The 19,334-nt window shown below is 41.7% G+C and overlaps 1 protein-coding gene and 1 pseudogene across 1 annotated transcript in view; one reads left to right on the top strand and one right to left on the bottom strand.

Moving 5' to 3' along the window:
- AUTS2 (autism susceptibility candidate 2) overlaps positions 1-19,334 on the bottom strand; it is a 1,133,774-nt gene that overhangs the window by 1,071,238 nt on the left and 43,202 nt on the right.
- Positions 12,663-13,813, top strand: LOC102753703 (annotated as a pseudogene).

A 19,334-nucleotide genomic window follows, 5' to 3' on the forward strand; every position in this document is an offset into this window, starting at 1 on the left:
TGAGAATGCACACTAGTGCAGCCACTATGGAAGACAGTATGGAGTTTCCTCAAAAAATTAAAAATGGAACTCCCATTTGACCCAGTAATCCCACTTCTAGGAATATATCCCAGAAATCAGAAACACCAATCAGAAATGACATATGCACCCCTATGTTCATAGCAGCACAATTTACAATAGCCAATATTTAGAAACAACCTAAGCGCCCATCAGCAGATGAGTGGATTAGAAAACTGTGGTACATCTGCACAATGGAATACTACGCTAGTGTAAAAAAAGAAAGAACTTTTACCATTTGCAACAGTATGGATAGACCTGGAGAGCGTTATGCTAAGCAAAATAAGCCAGTCGCAGGAAGAAAAATATCACATGATCTCACTCATTTCTGGAATATAGTGAACAACATAAACCGATACATAGATCCAGATACATAGAAGCATAGAACAATCTGTCAATTCTCAGAAGGCAGAGGAAGATTGGGGTGGGGGGTAAGAAATCAACCGAAAGACTTGTATGCATGCATATAAGCATGACCAATGGACACAGACACTAGGGAGGTGGGGGCATGTGCTGGGTCGGGGGGAGGTGGCCAATGGGGAAAAAAGGAGACATATGTAATACTATATGTAATACTTTAAACAATAAAGAATTAAAAAAATAAAAGAACTAATGCATTACATAATCTAGGACAGTAATTTGCTCATAAATACCCCCAAGTTTATGTGAATTCTTTTTCATCACAATGAATGGCTTTAGCAACTGGAGGAAATGATGAATACATGCAGAGCCATCCCATTTCTTTACTGTGTGACCTGGTTAGTTTAATTTCTGTGTACCTTTTGGTATCTCTGCATCCCATACAACAGGTTCAGAGCCAAGAAAGTTAATAAGGATTAGCAGAGCTCTTTATGTTACTAAGAAGAAAAATACTTGTATGTAATTATCTAGCTCTCAGAAATGAACCAGAACCATAACACCTAAACTAAAAAGATATTGAGAGAGAGAGAGATCCATCAATTGTCATTCATTTTACATTCCCTGAACAGAATCAGAATAACTCCATCTGCAAACTCAGATTTATATCTGAAATAATTCAAACAATAAGCATTTCCAACACACCTACTATATAATAGAAAACGGTCAGCAAACTTCTGTAACATACCAGGTAAATATTTTTAGGCTTTGGGGCCATATGGGATCTTTTGCAACTACTCAATTTTGCTGTTGTAGCACAAAGCAGCCAAACAATAACATAAATGAATGAACATGGCTGTATTCCAATAAAACTATTTATGAACACTGAAATTTGAATTTCACATAATTTTCATGTGCCATGAAATATTCTTCCTTTCATTTCTTTTCAAGCATTTAAAAATGTAAAAATCATTCGTAGTTCATGGCCATACAAAAACAGATAGTGGCCTGGTTTGGCTTGTGGGCCATTGTTTGCCAACCCCTGTACCTTGGGCCCATGTGATAGGCATTTGGGTAGACATCAGGAAGTATTAGACAATTTCCCTAATTTCTAAGACAGAACAAGAGAAATAAAACAACAATTTTAGTACAATGTAATAAATGCTAAGTAGAGATGTGTGACCTGTGTTACAGGAGCCAGAAGACAAAACAATTAAGGAAATTTCTCTTAAATTGGCAATGAGGTTTTGCTATACAGGAAAGCAGTTCTAGTTTGTTTTTCTCTATACCTTAATGAACAAAGAAACTGTGACTTTAAGAAAAAAACCTCCACCACCCACATTTGCTAAGACTTTATCGGAACGTGCCTGGGTGTAGTTTAGAATGTCCTTTTTAATTAGCATTCCAGGCCAGACCTCCAGGTAAAATCCATTCTCCATTGATCTGACAGGAAGCAAGCATGTCCCAGGTGGTGGCTGACTGAGACTCTTAAGGACAAGTCCACAGGTCTTAACTGTTTATTTCACCTAAGTCCTTTAGTTGTCACAGATAATAGTTTTCAAATACTCTGTGATAGAAAGAATCAAACAGGTTTTTCCCCCTCAAGTGAAAACCAAAGAAATAATCAAGTTGGCCAGAGTCTCAGATATTTGCCTGCACCCCACTGGTTCTGCCTAATCAAATCAGATTTATTAGAGGGTCACCTCTAATCAGCATTAGGTTTTATCTGCATTTGGAGATGTTTAGGCAGATTTAGTTTAATTACATCAGAACAAACGAAGCTTGGGTCTTGAGACTTTAATTGTCACAACTGTCTGCCCGGATGTTTTGTTCCAAGAGGGAAGCTAAGAGAGCCAGGAGCCAGGCTGACATCATCAGCTGTGTATTTAATTAAAGCAACATGAAGCACAGGCTGGCTGGAAAGGACAGTGGGTCACAGCCTTCCTGTCCAGATACAGAAAGGCTACAGCACTCATGAAAATCTAAGGACCTAAAGACTTAGACCCTCCCACTCATCTGGCAGAAGGACCGTCGTTCCTGATGTCCAGGAAGGCAAACACTCCAGTGTGAGCCTCTGGTTTCTCCATAAACCTTAAATGTCACATAGAAGGAGAATCAGCAACTAAGTACTGCTAAGAGCCAACAGGCCACAGATCCCTTAGAATAAGATAAAATACAAAATAAGCCTTCACAATGATGAATGGTCCACACATTCTCACTTTCTACCAAAATTCCAGATGTGTCGGCAACAAGCTTCCTTCCTTGGATGTGTAAGTGACCAAAGATTTCATGGAATAGGCAATACCTTGCCTCACTGTGACAGTAGACTTCTGTGTTCTGGTATCTTCACATTAGATCGCATCAAGCTTTAATGGTTCCTTTATTGGAGGTACTTTGGGGCATAAAATTTTTTCTCCCCCCAGGAAAGCAAAATAAAGTAATAAATAAATAAAGCATGATGTTGGGTTTGTGATCCAATATCAAATTCAGGTATTCAAGAAAGTTCTCCCACTTAAGACCACAGAGAGAAAAAATTGAACCCAAGATCTGGATGACTCCTTCCTTAGTTTCTTCCCCCTAGAAATCAGTCTCCTCCAGGTTAGGGAGGACAGAAGTTAGGTCTCATTCACCTCTATCCTTGTGGCTTTCCCCTGCTATGTAGGTGATTAAATCAAAGAATAGGATACAATAGGTCCTATGCCTTGTTGTTACAGAACAAGAAAACTCAATGATCTAAAAAGCAGAAAAAAGTGAGCAAAATAAACTAATTTTAAAATGTGAGCAAAATTAATAAAGCTGGATAAATACCAAGAAACCAAAGGATAGGTATTTCTGTTTGCAACAGGTTTTGTCCTCAGCCGACAGTCAACCAACCTATTCAAAGAGCGTCAGGAACCCGGCCTTTGTGGCAACACCAGTTGGGAACTCATTTCACTCTGGCAACAAGCTCTTATTTCCCAAGAGGCCTTTCCAAGACGTCTTAGTAGTCAGCTGTGCATGGACTTCTAATGGCTCTGAAATGAACCTGTATCACTGCGGCGGTCAACAAGCAGGAAGGAAAAGGCAGAGGAGCCACTTGTCAGGAGATCCCAGGAAAATTATTAAACAAATCCCATCGGCCAAGATAGCTGGAGGCAGAGAAATGAAATAGGAGGGAACACAGGGAAAAGAAGAAATCTATCCTGCCACCATCCCAGTCCCATCCTAACTTTCAGTGTTTAACAATGGTTCTTGACAAGGATGAGCACATTACATCAGCAGCACTGCTAAGGCTCCGCTTGAGAAATAAGATGGTGCTTGTTTTTGTCTCCTCTCCATATCCCTTCTCCTCTGTTCAGTACTATCTTGGTCTGTCAGAGCTAACTAGTCCAGTTATAAGCCACAGCCCAAGGCCCCTCTCCCAACCAGTCCCCACAAAGTCACAGCACCTTCCCTGAGAAACCGCCCCTGAGGGCAGGGGGCCTTCATATATTATTATCACGCCTCAGGTCAGCCATCCATCTATGGTTAGAGAAGCCCTTTGCTCCTCTTCAGGTAAAGGCCAAAAGAGGACTCCATTCCCCGCCCCTTGAATTCCTCTACCCACTCGCCAGTGTTTCTCAAATCTAGAGTGACTCCGAATCCCCCTTGAGGACATGTTAAAACATAACCTGCAGAGCTCTACCCCAAAGTACTGAGTAGTAGGTCTGGGGTAGAGTCCCAGAAAGACTGCATTTCTCAGGAGTTTCCAATGATGCTGATACTTCTTGATCCAGAGAGAATAAATTGAGAACTACTGCAGTAAATTAATGAAAAACAAGAAAGTTGGGTAATTGCTGTTTTCAGGGTTTTTTTTTTAAATATGGAAGCCCCAAAATTAATATAGAGCCCAGAGCTTTTTATATGTATAAAACAGCTGTCAAAATCCTGAAGTGTTTGCAGCCAGTTTGTGATTTTGCACTCAGCCACAAAGCAGGATTGTAGATTTTTTTTATTAACCAGAGGATTTGCTTCATGTCTGTGTTATTGTTTTACAGTTTCTAATTACTGGGCTGTGAAGTGCCAAACAGTCAACAAGCTTCCCTATTGTTATTCAGGTGCACCAACTGGTGCTGGCTCTGAAGAGTCACTTGTTTTATGGAACTACTGGACGACACACTCGACACACTCGATGCCTGTGGATACGGACACTCACGTATTATGATGACAGGAACACATATTAACCGCAGAAACACCACCTCTACCAATGAACTAATCTTTCCAAAGCATGAGCACTTATGGCCCCATTTCCTTGTCAGGAGTCCTGTTATCTGACTGCACAGTTTATAGAGCCTACCTCTAACATTTTTCTTTCTGGTTCTTTAAAACACACAGTCTTTGAGTTGGCATCCTCCAAGACTGAACCAGAACACTCCAGTTAGTGAGTGAACTGAAAATATAAAGACCACAAGACGTCAGTGTAAAAGGGGAGACATCCCAGGTAAGAAAAGCTACCATGAGCAAAACTCTCCTGACTCTGAACTCTCAACCTTTCCCTGAGGAGTCGGACACAAGCCCTGGATTGGATTGCCCAGTTTGAATCTTGATTCTATCATTTGATTCCAGCGGTGTACATAGTCAGAAGTTACTGAACCTCTCTCGACATCAATTTCCCATCTGTGAAATGAAGATAGTGACAGCACATATACTTTATCAGGCTCAGTATAGTAAAAGACACAATCCACGCAAAGTGCTTGTCATTCACTCACTAACTGGAGTGTTCTGGTTCCGTCTTTGAGTAGTGCTGGGCACATTTTGAGTAATTAATAAGCTTTAGGCATGATCACTGCTTCCTATGGACCTCTGGAGCAGAACATGAAAGGGTCTGTGCCCTCCTTCCCCCTGGGCATGCCAACAACTACGGAGAGGAGGGCAACTCTCCTCCTTCCCAAAGGGATCAAGCAAGATTGGGAGCAGCAGATGTGGGAAGCAAATCAAGAAGACTTTAAAAGAGCCTGGCCATGTGGAGGACATGGCTCAATCCCCAGTCAGGGCACTATCCCCAGTAGGGGACATGCAAGAGAAAGCCAATCAATGACTCTCTCTTATCACTGCTGTTTCTCTCTCTCTCTCTCTCTCTCTCTCTCTCTCTCTCTCAATCTTCCTCTCTGAAATCAATAAAAACATGTTTTGTTTTCTCTTTAATTTTTAAAGAAGACTGTAAAAGAGGACTTGGGCTCTCTAGGCAAACTGCATGGGAAGAGCAGAGGTGGGACAGACAGAAAAGCAGTCAGGGCTGCCTGACAGCTGGTAAGATCAGCTCTCACAGTCCACCAGAACTTTCATATTGTGACCCCAAAGCATCTGAGAACCATTAGCAGATAATACAGAAGTTTTATAAATTTCTCCTAACCAGATCCAATTTTCTCCTTAAAATTCCCTCCCCAGCCTCTTCTAATGTGGAACCGCCTCAACAGAAATACATACTAAATTGAAGCAAGAAGGTCTCCTTCAGAGTGGGAACAGGAGACCCGGAAGAACAAAGCTGGGCTGATGCAGAGAAGAGGGCAGGCTGGGTGAGCCTCAGGTCAAAGGGCCACAGGAGTAAAGTTCTCGAGGACAAAATGAGCACACATTTCTCCAGCAGCTGATTCCTAAAAAGGTAACCTGGAGAAGTGAGCAATCAGGAATCATTAAAAGTAAAATGAGGGCTATTCCTCTTCAAGGAGCATGGGTAAAAACACACAACTGTGTGAGCATGTTCATGCACATATAGAGTATTAAAGTAATTCTTAGTACACTTAGAGAAAATTACATCCCTTGCTTCAGACTGTGTACTCTGCTGTGCTCTGAAACTCAAGAGTGAGCAGTGTTCTGTCAATGACCCTAGCTCTTGAAAATACAAGTGCCATACAGGAAGAGAACACTGCACACTTGATACACAGGAGGGTTGGAGAGACATATTATCATCATCCAAAGGGCTAGTTGTACTTTTCTTCTTAAAAACAAATCAAAACCATTAATCTCTCATAACTGCTCTTCAGACTCCACGTCTGGTCCACACCTGAAGTTTTCTTGTCTTTAGGGAAAGGACACAGATGCAGGGCTACTTCACCAGAAAGGTTAAATAGAGAACTAAGCTTAACTCATTTTCTTGACCTAAGAACTGGCAGAGCCCACATGGGGGAATAAATGAAGAGCTACAAGCCCCCTAGGCTCTATGAAGAAAGAAGTCTCCATTCCATAGAAAGCACTGAAAGGCCCCGGCCAGAGTGTCACCTCAGCCCCTTGGATGTAGGAATCTTCTCATGGCAATTCATCGAGTACCAGACAGAACATCAGATGCCTCACTTTTTGCTTGTGAACCAGTTAACTCACAGAATCTGAATGGTGGACGATCAGCTCCTAGCTGAGGCAGTATGCACCTGATTTTTAAAGATGCCTGGAAAAACATTCCCCACATCACAGGAGGCCAATCCAGTGTGTAATGATCACTTATGGGTCTTGAAGTTGCTGTCTAACTAAACTACCTTTAGCAAAGTTCTATGTCAAATTTACTATTTTGTTTCATAGTCCCTCCAGTCTTCATTGTGGTTGCAGTAAGCATCCAAGAACTGGACAATGCCAATTTCTTGTTTCTGTTTTCGTTTTTTTCCAAAAGACATTAAATCTACAATAAAATTTGACATAATTTATACGCTTTTGTAAAATTTTGCCTGTCTATAAATTCACAAATTAGAAAAAAATCATATGGCAAAAAGAATGTTTTGCTTCAGAAAAATATGGGCACTGTAGAAATAGGCAATAACAACTCACACTTATAATAAAACTAGAAATATGCCAGGAAATCACAGATAAAGATGCCTACAGCTCCCAAATTCCAAGATTCTTTATTTTATTCCCAACATCTAGCACAGTGTCTCACCTGTACTATATACTCAGCATATGATTCTTAATGACAGCCTCTAAAATGGATATAGGCTGTAAGAGATGATTTCACAAAGCTTAAAAATAAAGCTCCAACCCATCCATCCACCCTCACACCTGCCACAATGACAGTGCAGCCAATTTTACAACTATTTACACACATCTCTCCTGATTCTCTTTGCCTTAAAAATCCCTGCCACAGATACTAACAGCCACGAAGCCAAAGGGCAGCCAAGAGACAGACTACTTTTCTGTGTGAAATACTCCCTCTACCAACTTAGGTATCTACTACTTTCGAATTAGTTAGAATAACTTGCCCCAAACCAACATAACCAACCTATTCCAAGAAAGTTCTTATCTGTCAGCTCACCTTAAGGGCCAGAGACCGCCACAGAGAGTACAGGGCAATGCTCCTTTATGCAGACCTGAATTCTTCAATAAGATAGTTAACTAAGTAATAGGATTTAGGGATGCAATGAAGGCCATTACGGTGTCTCCTACAAGCTAGAGGCTCCAAAGGCTTTAACCATTTGATTTAATCCAATCTAGCCTAATCTAATCAAGGCTGTCTCCTTGTATTCAGTTAGTGGACTCTGTGCAGTGATCTTAAAAATGAAGAAAAAACTTCCATTCAAATCATACCCTGAAGACCAAATATATATTACCCTTTATCTAGAAACTAGTGCAAACCTGACTACAAGTGTGTGTGGGTCTTTTGCTGCCTTAATTTGCTAGTTACTATGATCTACCTAAGCTAAGAAATGATCAAGTTATCTACTTTTTGCTTAGATTTTAATAAAACTGCACAGGATTTCACATGTTGATTAGTAATCTTACTAAAAAACCCACACTTTCCTTCCTAATTCCCTGTAAGAGGAGCAAGGTTCTAATTCAGCAACAAACTCTGTGCGGACAGGGAGTCAAAGCCAAGACTGAGTCAATAGCAGAGAAATTATCCTTAACTGACAGCCCATGTCTTTGTGCAAGGTGATTTCTGTCCCCCAGAATGAAGACAGATGTCTACAGTAAACCACGTTGGAGTATTATGAGTTTGCCTGACCCCTTTAACTTATACACTAAAGCTAATTAATCAGCTTACACCCCCAAATCCATACCATCACACCAATGACCAACTTTGTATGTTAAATAGTATGGGCTAAAGCAACCTAGAAAGGAAAATAAAAATTAAATGTATAGGCTAGTACATTTTATAGGCCTGCACTATCCAGTACAGTAGCTACACTGAACAAAAAAGTAAATATCTCACTAATATTTCTGTATTGAAATGGTGAAATGATTAAAAAGGTTTGATATCTAAAGCTAAGTAAATTATTAAACTTAATTTAACCTCTTTCTTTTTATTTTTTCAATTTTAATACAGCATGTGTGGCTCAACGTATTTCAATTGGACAGAACTGTGTTAGTCAATCTGTCCACTTTAGCTCATTTGTCCACAATGTCAAAGGAGAAGTATATATTTCATTTCATTAACTCCATCAGGTCAAGGCCAGATGATAACCCTCAAAGTAAGAATGGAACAGTCTTTGAACAAATATTTACTGAGGCCTCAGAAGGAGTAGCAATCACAGATTCTAGTGCCAACTCAGGTACTAAATATCTGAATCAACCCTGAATGTGCTGTTTAACTTCTCTGAACTTAACAGTTGCTCATCCATCTGTAAGATGAAGAGGTTACACCGACCTCTTCTACATATTCATAGGTATCTCTGATTACCTCAAGACAGGAACAGTCAGTCCTTTTATGTGTAGCACCGGATTCTCAGCCTACTGAACTATGACTGCATTTACCAAATGCATCCAGCTTAGGAGAATTCTCCAGAACACATTAGCTCAAATAATCCAGAACGTCTAGTTTCAAGTATTAACCACTGAGCAAAATGGTCACCTTTCTACCACAAGAAATATTTCCTCAGGTTCTGCTAACAGCACTTTCAAGTCACTTAAGTGACTTAGAAAAAGTTGTTCCCAGCAACTGAAGAGGGCAATGAGAGATCCAGAAAGGGAACACTGGTTATCAGAGGAAGGGTAGCTAACAAAGGTGTTAGCCACAGAGGATACGCAACTTGCCAGAAATGTCCTCAGTGTATCTAAATAGGCTTGTTCCTCACCCTATTTTACACCAGTCATAACCAGGCAGCCTGGCCCCTCGTGTAACACTACCTGGGGCAACGCTGCCTCCAACACCTCACTCTGAACCAAATCTATATTCCCAGTGATCCGTAACCTAATTAAATTTTAAGAAAAGCATCCAGGTTAAAAAATATTTTACTCAGTAAACTTATGAGGAGACGGTGGCAGAGTCTCATCTAAGGGAAAGGAATATAAGAATGAAGAAGAGTCTGGCCAGCATGGGTCAGTATTTGAGCATTTACCTAGGAATCAGGAGGTCATGGTTGGGTTCCCAGTCAGGGCACATGCTCGGGTTGCAGGCTCGATCCCCAGTGTGGGGCATGCAGGAGGCAGCTGATCAATGATTCTCTCTCATCATTGATGTCTCTCTCTCTCTCTCTCCCTCTCTCTCTCTCCTTTCCGCTCTGAAATCAATAAAATGTGTGTATCCTATCTAATAATAGACAAACATGGTAGTTAACCATACCTCCGACACACTTCCCATTGGCTAATCAGGGCGATATGCAAATTATATGCGAACCAAGATGGCGGCCGGCAAGCAGGCAGCTGAAGTGATCAGGAGGCTTGCTTGCTCCACTGATGGAGGAATCCAAGGTTCACCGCCTGCCGTGGCCCAGCTCTGAGCTTGCACTCTAAGCAACTACATTGTAATTATAGAAGCTAAACAAACCCCATGCTTTCAGCCAGCCATTGAGCTGGAGTTGCAACAGTTTATCAATTATAGAAAATCAAACAAAGCCGAGATACCTGCTTCAGCTGCCGAGGTCTCATAGCTGGAGCCAACCCTCAAAACTAAAGCCGGCTCTCAGCTCCAGTGACAGCCATAGAAGGTAAATAAATCCCAGAATAAAAAAAAGAAAGAAAAAAGGAGGGGTAGGGAGCTTCAGTCACCCACCAGCCTGAAAACGGCCCTCAGCCCCTCACCCAGACTCGCCAGGCACCCCCGTGGGGACCCCCACCCTGAAGGGTGTGTGACGCGCTGTGGTGGGAGCCTCTCCTGCCTCCTCCGCAGCGCTAAGGATGTCCGACTGCAGTTTAGGCCTCCTCCCCGCTGGCAAGTGGACATCCCCCAAGGGCTGCCGGGCTGCCAGAGGGATGTCTGATTGCCATCTTAGGCCCAATCCCCCAGGGAGCAGGCCTAAGCCAGCAGGTGGTCATCCCCCGAGGGGTCCCAGACTACGAGAGGGCACAGGCCGGGCTGAGGGACCGCCGCCCCACCGAGTGCACAAATTTTTGTGCACCAGGCCTCTAGTATATATATAAAAGAATGAAGAAGAGTGGAACCTCAAAGGACACACAGTCTTGTGGTGGCAACTTGCACAGGATTCTAATACAGTACATGAAAAAAACAGGTAAGTTTAGATGAGACAGAAGAGAGATGAAAAATAGCATTTCACACAGTGAGAACCAAGAAACAAAGGCAAAGAAGAGTGTGGTACATGGGGAACAATAAGCAGCTCACTTTAAAAGGCAAACAGAAGTGGTGAGCAGAGCCTCACGGACTGGCTACTTGTGCAGTCTTCCAGAGCCCAGCATTCAGAAGGGCCCATACTTAGTTTAATGCTCTGCTGTCACCCTCTTGAGTTTCTTAATTTTTTAATAAGGGGTTCTGCATATTCATTTTGCCCTGGGCCCTGCCAATTATGGAGCTGGTACCAGAGGTGAAAGATATTGAGAAATCTAGCAGGAGCCTGCTGGGGCAAAAATGGGGAAGTCCTCATCTTTAAGCTCTGAATGACCCATCCGCAGTCCATGTCATCATGGCAGTGGCTCTCAATAGAGTGCTTGACAATGGCCAGGAGACCTAATGATAAGATTCTAAGTCAGCAGGTCTGCAATAAAAAGGCTATGAAAAGTGAATTTTTAACAGGTGACTTGACGTCAGAAGTTTGAGCAATTACATCTAAAAAGTAAAATATATTTACACTGTCTTGTCTCCTACAGATAGAGTGCAGAGAAGGACTTCCTTCAGCAAGTGTATCTCTCCCAAACCCCTAACCCACTCTAGACCCTCAAGGGTCTATAGATAGCCCTAGAGTTCCAAAAAAGTTACCAGAGCACAATTTAGAGAAACAGTATGCCCAATTTAATGAGTTACTCATTCCAGTGAAACAAAACTACTCTACCATCCCTTGCTGTCTAACTTATATTCAGCTTCAACTCCCTCCCCTTTTCCTATAGCCCCCAATCTCCGATCACCCAAGCGTAGCAAACTGGCCCACCTTGGATAGCTGAAATTGTGCCTCTACATAAGACAGTGTATAGAAGGAGAAGGGCAGAGAAATGAATAGAAACTAATTTCATGGTATACTTCCTAGAAGACAAATACCCTGCTCTTTCGCCTTCCTTCCTGATTCCCAGGGATCCTCCCAGATTTTGCTGAATTATTGCTCCTCAAAACAGCCAGGGCAGAGTTAGAGTCCCACTACTACACCCCTCATCTAATTATAACTATTTGGCTATTGGTTCTGACTTTTATTTTCTTTAATAATTATATATTCCACTGGACAGCTCCATAGCATCAAGAACTCTGTATAACTCACACATGTCCACTGCTTAGCACCAAATAGTGCTTAATAGAAATGGTGAATAAATGAGGAAAGTTACAAGTATGGGGTCAGCCATGGAAAGGGGATAAAGTAACTCTTTGTTCACAGAACAACAGGGCAAAAAACAAGCATACTGATGAAACTCTGACAACACAGCAAACCAAGGAGGCGCAACTAGATTGAGGGGTTTACTTTCCCATCTTCACTCTTCAACGGACCTAGGATGGTGTCACCTACTGAAGCACAAAGCTCTGTGTAATAGGCAAAAAAAGGGAGGTAGTTTAGAACCTAGCTCCTTGGGCTATAGAAGCACAGCATACCAAAAGTTAAGCTGGTTTGTCAGAAGCATCATTGCTCCCCAAATACCTTTTTTTAAAAAATGTTTCCAGCGTACTCAGGAAAACTGAAGAGGTCCAAGGTATCTGAAAGTCTGAGACAAACTGTAAATACGTTAAAAATAAATAAAAAGGCTGAGTCTCTAACAGCACACTGTAAACTCATAGAAGGCATTTACCCAGAGCTCAGCTCAGTAAGTGCCATGGAAAATGACCAACTCGCTCTTCTGTCACAGTTTTAAATCCAGCTCCATACAAAGCTCTGCCACCCCTGCTGCCGAGACTGGCGACTAGGACTACACCCAGCACGCCCTGCCAAACAGCCAGAAGAACATGAATGACTACAGCAACAAAGAGGAATTCACAGAGGGACCCAAGATCAACGTGCAAAAAAATCAGCAGGATGACGGTAAAATGTTTACTGTAGGCTTGAGCTGGATGCAAGAAAGATCTAAGTGAATATGTGTATCCATTTGGGAAAGTTGTAGACCATACAATTAAAACAGATCCAGTCACGGGAAGATCAGGAGGATTTGGATCTGAAAGAGAATTATTGATCAGCTGCCTCCTGCACACCCCATACTGGGGATCAAGCCCACAATCCGGGCATCTTTTCAAATATGCTGATAGTGGTGATAAGGTTTTGGAACTGAAGGAACACAAACTGGATGGCAAATTGATAGAACTCCCAAAAGGACACATGCTTTAAAAGGGGAGGAACCCCCCAAAAAAGTTTTTGTGGGTAGATGTAAGACTAGTTACTTCTGAAGAACAAATTAAAAAATACTTTAGAGACTTTGGAGAGATTGAAAATATTGAACTTCCCTTAGATATAGCAACAAATGAAAGAAGAGGTTATGTTTTATCACATTAGAGGCCTGGTATACAAATTCATGCACAGGTGGGATCCCTCAGCCTGGCCCACGATCGAGGCCTATGGGGGGTGGGGGGGCAATCGGGGCCTGGATTGGGCTGGTCGGCTGCTGCAGTGCACATCACAGCGATCAGTTGTTCTGGTCGTCCTGCCATTCTGGTCACTGGGCTTTTATATATATAGATAAAGATGAAGAGGCAGTAAAGAAATTGTTAGAGAGCAGATATCATCTAATTGATTCTGGGAAGTGTGAGATCAAAGTTACAAAACCCAAAGAGGTATACAGGCAGCAAGAGCAACAATAAAATGAAGGGAGAGGTGCTGCAGCTGGTGGACGAGGAGTTACTAAGGGTCATGGACAAGGTCAGGGCCAAAACTGGAACCAAGGATATAATAACTATTATGATCAAGGATATGAAAATTACAATAGTGCCTATGGTGGTGATCAAAACTATAGTGTCTGTGGCGGCTATCATTATACTGGGTATAACTATGGGAACTATGAATATGGACAGAAATATGCAGACCACAGCGACCAACAGAGTACTTACTGCAAGGCATCTCGAGAGAGTGGCAATCATCAAAACAATTATCAGCCACACTGAAAGAGTACACTAGAGGAAATAGAAGGAGATTGCTAAAACAACCATCTTGCAGGATGACATTGGAGATTGGTCTTCTGTTCATCTAAGATGATTATTTTGTAAAAGACTTCCTACTTTACAAGTAGATAGCTGCCAATTAGTTTTCTTTGTTTTTACTTTGTCCTTTGCTGTTATGAATTTGTGTTTATACAAATACAAATTTTATTTGTATGATTCATGTTAAACCTTAAATAAATGCTTCCTTATGTAAAAAAAAAAAAAAAAAGAAAGAAAGAAAAGAAAATGACAAATTTCCTAATTTACAGAAGAGGTCCTGCTTATTTATTCCTTCCTGGGTACCAGCCTAAATGCTGCTCCTGCCTACTTATTTGAACCACCTTTGAGTGATTAAGACCTTTCCCTAGTCACCCAACATAAATAGCACTGAGTTGTTAATTAAAACGCACCATAAAAAATGATAAACAACCAAATTCAGGTGCTGCATAATTTATTTACATTTATGTAACGCTTCCCCCGAGGAACTCAAGGCATTTCACAAACTTAAAATCATCTAGCAGACATTAATCTTCACAAAACTCCCAGAGGAAAGATTTTAAGGAGCATAATCAATGATAGGTCACTTACCTTCATACATACATGACTATCTCATGAAAATCCAAGAGTGTACCACTAAAATTCTGTCTAAGCCACAGATCTGAGATAAATCAAAAAACTGTAAGTGATATTTTTCAGGAAACCATCCCAAAAAGAAGAAGAGTGATGACTGTTCTACTACAGTGTGGGAAAATGTCATTAAACCTTCCCTTGCATGCTTTTATTCTGTAATAAAAAGAAAAAAAAATCCCATCTCACTCCACAGTTACATCTTCTAGATCTTCTAAAAAATATATCACCTTCTCTGGCCAGCGTGGCTCAGTGGTTGAACGTGAACCTATGAACCAGGAGGTCGAGGTCTGATTCCCAGTCAGGGCACATGCCTAGGTTGTGGGCTCGATCTCCAGTGTGAGGCATGCAGGAGGCAGCCAATCAATGATTCTCTGTCATCACTGATTTTTTTATCTCTCATTCTCCCTTCCTCCCTGAAATCAATAAAATATTTACAAAAAAAAAAAATACACCACCTTGGGATAAAAGAAAAAAAGAAGAAAATTTACTAAATTCTAAAACTCATTGTCCTGAATCTCCTTGACCTAACTGCTCAGAGGAGAATCTGTATTTTAAATAAATACCTCAAGCTTTCCAAGGCCTTCAGAGGTATTGGTAATGTTTTATTTCTTAAACTGGTGCTGGGGTCCAACCCCAGCAGGTCCAGGGATCCCCAAAGGTGTGGACGGAGTCGGCGAAGGAGGAATGACATGGAGACAGCGTTCATTTGATCAGCAGCCTTGCCAGGATCTCTAGCCACAATCTCCAGCCAAGTTCTGTGTCCATGTTCTCTTGCTAGGTTCTCCAGCCAGGTTCTGTCCAGGTTCTCCAGCCAGGTTCAGTCACCAGGTTCTAGTCGTTAAAGTGATTAACTACCCGTCTGGCACTTAGTTAAGGAGTTTTATCCCCTCCCTGACTTCAGGGAAAAATCCCTACCTGGGGAAACAACCTTTCTCGGAGAGGTGACCTTGGTTAAAACACAGCGCCAAGAAGGTGAGCAAACATATTAAGAACAGTATGCCATATGTGCCAGGTCCCTTGAAACAGCAAGGATGGACTGGCTCCCGGCAAACTGGGTAGTAGGTACATGCGTTTGGGGATTATATTCCTTCTTTAAACCATTTTTATAATGTATAAAATTTCTTTAGTGCTCCCCAGGAATTCTGTGCATGTGGACCAGGAACCATGCTTTGGGAACCTGTGCAGGCTACATCAGAATCTCCCTGGATACCTTATGAAATAGAATCCCATTAGGGGTTGAATGTGTCCCTTCAAGAAAGATATGAATGGGACTACATAAAACTAAAAAACTTCAGCACAGCAAAAGAAATCATCACCAAAACAAAAATGCAACCAAACAAATGGGAGAAGATATTTGCAAACAATACTTCCAATAGGGGACACTAGTATCCAAAATACATAAAGAACTCACACAACTCAACAACAAAAATTTAAAAATGGACATAGGACCTGAACAGACACTTTTCCCAAGAAGACATACAAATGACCAACAGATACAGAAAAAGTTGTTCAATTTCACCAGTTATAAGGGAAATGCAAGTTAAAACCATAATGAGATAACACCTCAGATCTGTTAGAATGGCTATTACCAAGAACACAAGAAATAAGAAGTGTTAGAGAGGATGTAGAGAAAAGGGAACCCTCATACACTGCTGGTAGAAATGTAAATTGGTAAAGCCTCTATGGAAACAATATAAAGGTTCCTCAATAAAATTAAAAAGAGAACTAACATATGACCCAGCAATCTCTGTTGGGTATCTACTTGAAAATTTTGAAAACACTTATTCATAAAGATATATGTACACCTATGTTCATTGCAGCATTATTCATAGCAGCCAAGACATAGAAATAACCTGAGTGTCCTTCAACCAATGATTGGATAAAGAAGACCTGGTACATACATATAATAGACTACTATGCAGCCATAAAACATGATGGATCTCGAGAGTATAGTGCTAAGTAAAATAAATCAAACAATGAAGGACAAAAACCATAAGAGTTCACTCATATGTGGAATGTAAAACAGAAAGCAACAAATGAACAAATAAAACAAACTCATAGATACAGACAACAGTATGGTGATTACCAAAGAGGAAGGGAGTGGGGGGAGAAAGAATAAAGAGGGTCAAATATATAGTGATGGATGGAGACTAGAGTATGGGAAATGAGCACTTAATGCAATAAACTGATGATGAATTACAGAATTTTATACCTGAATCTTATATGTTATTAACCAATATTATCCCAATACATTTAATTTTTTAAAAAAGATATAGTGAAATCCTAATTCTCAATACTTCAAAATGTGACCTTTTTTGGAAACAGGGTTTGCTGTAATTCATTAAGATGAGGTCATACTTTAATAGGGTGGGCCCCTAATCCAATGTGCATGGTGTCACAGACAATGGCCATGCGAACACTGAGATACACTGGGAGAACACCAGGTGAAGGTGTTCACAAAGAAGGCAGAGATTAGAGCTAAGCAGCTGTAAAGCAAGGAACTACCAAAACCTGCCAAAGAGCTAGAAAAAGGCAAAGAAGGATTCCCTACAGGTTTTAGTGGGAGCACAGCACTGTTGACATGCTGATTTTCCGACTTCTAGCCTCCAGCATTGTGAGAGAATGTATTTTTGTTGCTTTAAGCCACCCAGTGTGTGGCACTTTGTTACAGTAATCCCTGTCTTAGGAAACTAATACAAACCCTGACTAAGAGTGGTGTTGGAAGTGCCTAACCATCTCTCTATATAAAACCCTAATATGTAAATAGACCAAATGGCGGAACAACCAAACCACCAGTCGCTATGATGTGCGCTGACCACCAGGGGGCACATGCGAAACATGGTGGGCATCAGCTGCGATGGGATGGTGAAGCAGTTGAGTGGAGACACCAGACCACAGTGGGATGCTGGTCGCTGTCATCAGGGCAAGCCTCTGGTAGTTACTGAAAATTCTTTACTCCCACGTGCTATGGTCCTGCCAGGTGCTTGTACCTGCTGCCAGCGCCAGCCCCACTCGCACCCACTACCAGCACCAGAGCCGCCACTCATACCCCCTGCCAGCACCCAGAGCCAGCCCCGATCACTCAGCCCTGATCGCTTGGCGCCGTCAGCAGGTGCGAGTGGTAGCTGCCAATCCAGATCGCCCCTGAAGGTTTCTCCACCTCCCCCTGCTCCTGAGGGGCGATCAGGGCAGCAGCCACCACTCGTACCCATGGCTGGCACCACACTGTCAGCAGGTGCAAGCTGGGGCCAGCACGTGGGAGTGGCAGTGGTGGGAGTGGGGTTGCCGGCAGACAGGAGACCAGGGGCCACTGTGGGAGGGGCCAGGTGGGGGCGCAGAGGATGGACCGAGACCCGCCCCTATGCCCACTGCAGCCTCACGGCCCACAGTTCCTTTCAAGGTACACGAATTCGTGCACTGAGCCCTAGTCAGATATAATTTTGAGAAGTCTGCTGCAGGTTCTAGAACCCTAAGAACATTTGTGCAGGAAAAGACCTCTAAATAACCACATTGTTTTGAAGACAAAAAAAAAAAAACCGAGTTTCATGATGAGTCTAAAATTCTTACCACTAAAATAGTAAACTGTTATTTGGAAGTAACAATATTTTAGAAACACAATGAAATTAATTGCAAAAGAAATGAGACATAATAAGACAGATATATTTTTAAGTGAACAGAGAAGAGAGTTCAGGAACTAAAAGGGAGTATAAAAAAAGAAAGGTAGCCTGGCCTCCTGGTTCTGTTAAAAGAGATAGGAAATGCCCTCAGACATATATTGCTGCCCAAGTAAGTTTTAAAGGAACTGTCTCTGAAACTTTACCTACTGGTCTCAGTTCCTATTGTTTAATTAAAAGGTTCAAGAGAACCCTGACCTGTGCCCGGTTTGGTATAACCTTATTTGCAAAGAGCCAATATTTGGAGGAAAGTAGTGAGGAAAAAGCTATCTGGTTCCACTCTCCACTCATCCATCCTTTTAAGTGTCTGACTATAATCCATAGCAGACATACTTAGCAAACTTTAAAATACAGACTCTCAACATTTTTACAATTAAGTCACTCTGAAATGTCATGAAAAGCAATCTAGTCCCATTAAAATCTTCACACTCTCATTAAAAAAGCACTTACAGACTTGAAAATGTTCCTAATACATTATTTAAAGACACAAGATGTACAGTGACTAAAATCCTTGTATAAGGAAGAATAGTAGCAGCCTACTTTTTTAAAAAAAATGTGCAAATTTGTGTCATAATTGGGTAATTGGCAAACTGCAGGTAGCAGTCAGGTTGTAATATACTGGTTTTAAAGATGCTTGGGGACCTCTCATTCCTTTGAAATTTCAGTCCACCCAGGAACACTCCGTATTGAACCCTAGAATCCTAGTTTAGTTAATGGTCCCTCCCTTCCTTCCTTCCTTCCTTCCTTCCTTCCTTCCTTCCTTCCTTCCTTCCAGGATTTCCAGCCCAGGAAGTGGGGAGGGGGGAAAGTGTAAGGGGGAAAAATCCAGACCATATCAGCAGACACCACCATGCCACTAGTCATTTCTATAAAAGCCTGACTGCTAGTCCATTTGGTCTCCGCCCTTTCAATTAAGGGTCATTGCTATTTATGTGTTGCCATTCAGGGAACTAAATGTGTTTTCACAGGCCCTAAATCCCTAAGGCAGCAGTTCTCAACCTGTGGGTCGCGACCCCTTTGGGGGTCGAACAACCCTTTCACAGGGGTCGCCTAAGACCATCCTGCATATCAGACATTTACATTACGATTCATAACAGTAGCAACATTACAGTTATGAAGTAGCAACAAAAATAATTTTATGGTTGGGTCACAACATGAGGAACTGTATTTAAAGGGCCAGA

This window comes from Myotis davidii, unplaced genomic scaffold, assembly GCF_000327345.1.
Source record: "Myotis davidii unplaced genomic scaffold, ASM32734v1 scaffold424, whole genome shotgun sequence".
NCBI classification, from domain to species: Eukaryota; Metazoa; Chordata; class Mammalia; order Chiroptera; family Vespertilionidae; genus Myotis; species Myotis davidii.